Source organism: Schistocerca piceifrons, unplaced genomic scaffold (assembly GCF_021461385.2).
Source record: "Schistocerca piceifrons isolate TAMUIC-IGC-003096 unplaced genomic scaffold, iqSchPice1.1 HiC_scaffold_57, whole genome shotgun sequence".
Lineage (NCBI taxonomy): Eukaryota > Metazoa > Arthropoda > Insecta > Orthoptera > Acrididae > Schistocerca > Schistocerca piceifrons.
The window spans coordinates 15,001-17,500 of NW_025728810.1; the positions used below are offsets into that span (position 1 = coordinate 15,001).

Below are 2,500 nucleotides of genomic sequence, written 5' to 3' on the forward strand. Positions count from 1 at the left end.
CTTAATGCGGCTTGTACTGAGACATGCATGGCTTAATCTTTGAGACAAGCATATGACTACTGGCAGGATCAACCAGGGAGCTGCGTCAACTAGAGCTGAGCAGCCGGCCGCCCGGGAGTGTGTCCCGGGGGCCCGCGCGAACACGCAAGCGTCCGCTCAATCATTCTGCAAACAGGAGGAGGCTGAGCTCCCCTGCACAATACACCTCGAAACCCTCTCAGGTCCCGGCGGCGCGCAGCGCCGTCCCAAGTACTTGGTCGGGTTCGAGAGAGGCGCAATCGCCCGGAGTTAGGCGAGTAGACGCTTTCGGTGCGACCACCCGTGCTCCCAACTGAGCTTGCCGCTGCCGACAGAGGCCCGGGAGCGTGCTGTCGTGGCATTGCCGGCGGGAGACAACACGCGCCACCTACGGTGACCGGCAGCTCCAACGCCAGCGCCACAGAAGGACAAAAGCCCCACTTGGGTGCCGAAGCGAACTCTCCCAGCACAGCGCACGCGCCAACACATCCGCACAGCTGCGATACAAACCACCAGCGAGAACCGCTGGGGCGACCGAGCAGCAGACGGCGTCGCGGCGCCGAGCGCCGGGCGGCGGCGCATCCTCAACGCACACAGTCCTCAATCGGACCAGCACACTGAAGATGTCCACCGCGCTTCGCACCGGGCCCGCGAGGACCTACTTTGGCCGCACGGCGCCGCGCGCAGGGTGCGCCGGCGCGCAGCTGCGACGCCTGCCGCGTCCGTCGGCCGGCGCGCCTGCCACTGGCCGCCCCCACCAGCCGGCTGTAGCGCGTGCGCCCACGCACCGCGCGGCCAGCACGCCGGGAGGCGCCCCCTCACCGGCCGGGGACGGTCCCACCCAGCCACCGCCGCGTATCGCTTCACACCCAGATGCCGTTCAGTTTCGTCGGCATGGTGGGTATCGCTGGAACAACCGGTTAGTACCTCAACCTATCGTCGCCATCACCGATTCACCCCTAGCGAGAACAACCGCACCACAACAGGTTACCATTTGTTCATTTGCGTAACTTCACCAGAAAACGCAGGCGTCCATCGCCATTTGCAACTTCAACGATTATTGCATGCCTGTGTCAGGTGTCACGCCACACTACGTCTGCCCACATACACGCAACAAAATGTGCACGCCTAGACAATACGTGGAAGGTGGCCCCCGTACGTATGCGATGTCCATTGCTCGAACGACTGTCAACCGGCCTCTGTAGCATGTCGCAGATATGGAACGCGGTGCACCATGCCATCACGGTGTGTGAGGAGAGACGACTAGGTCCGAATACATCAACAGACAGCTCATGCTGATCGCCATCCACGGCGTCCGTTCCTCCCACACGTCTCTATGGCGTACCACACTGCAATCCAGCTCTCATAGGGAGACGACACGTAGCTGCGTGCACAATATTTGCACTGTATGGTCCGCCGTTTTTGGGCGCAGTCGTTGTGCGGTCACACATGTGCCACGATGTATCATTCAGTACATAAGGACGAATGTGCAGTACAGATTGTGGTTCACGCGTACGACATCAGCGGACAGTTGACACAGGCCGCACCACAACGTAGCCTGAGTACGTCGCATGCGAAGGGCATTGAACATGCAAACTTCTCACCAACCAGCTTGCGAAGGCAGGGGGCAAGGTGGGGACGTGGGGAGGGGCGGCATGTACGTCCTGCTGCCATCCACATTACAGTGTACAGCAGGAGCATGTGGAAAGTGAGCAAGACTTGCAAGGTGTTTAACATGAAGCGATACACAGGGGTGCGGGCAGTGCGAGTAGCGAACTATATTGCGAGGGTTGCGGGTGGGCAACACTACAGTAATTGAACGAGTCGTATAACAATTACAGAGCAGGTTTAGGCGACAACGTGGGTTACGTTAAGGCGACAACATGGGTTAGGTTAAGGCACAACATGGGTTAGGTTAAGGCACAACATGGGTTAGGTTAAGGCACAACATGGGTTAGGTTAAGGCACAACATGGGTTAGGTTAAGGCACAACATGGGTTAGGTTAAGGCACAACATGGGTTAGGTTAAGGCACAACATGGGTTAGGTTAAGGCACAACATGGGTTAGGTTGAGGCACAACATGGGTTAGGTTAAGGCACAACATGGGTTAGGTTGAGGCACAACATGGGTTAGGTTGAGGCACAACATGGGTTAGGTTGAGGCACAACATGGGTTAGGTTAAGGTACAACATGGGTTAGGTTAAGGTACAACATGGGTTAGGTTAAGGTACAACATGGGTTAGGTTAAGGTACAACATGGGTTAGGTTAAGGTACAACATGGGTTAGGTTAAGGTACAACATAGGTTAGGTTAAGGTACAACATAGGTTAGGTTAAGGTACAACATAGGTTAGGTTAAGGTACAACATAGGTTAGGTTAAGGTACAACATAGGTTAGGTTAAGGTACAACATAGGTTAGGTTAAGGTACAACATAGGTTAGGTTAAGGTACAACATAGGTTAGGTTAGGTTAGGTTAGGTT

General features: G+C 56.0%; 1 non-coding gene across 1 annotated transcript in view; it reads right to left on the bottom strand.

The window, feature by feature from the left end:
* The window catches only part of LOC124758733, a 1,909-nt gene extending 1,830 nt beyond the window's left edge, over positions 1–79 (bottom strand). The window contains exon 1 of the ribosomal RNA XR_007012389.1: positions 1–79. This exon is cut by the window's left edge and continues 1,830 nt beyond it. This is a non-coding gene — a ribosomal RNA (small subunit ribosomal RNA).
* Positions 80–2,500: the final 2,421 nt, after the last annotated feature.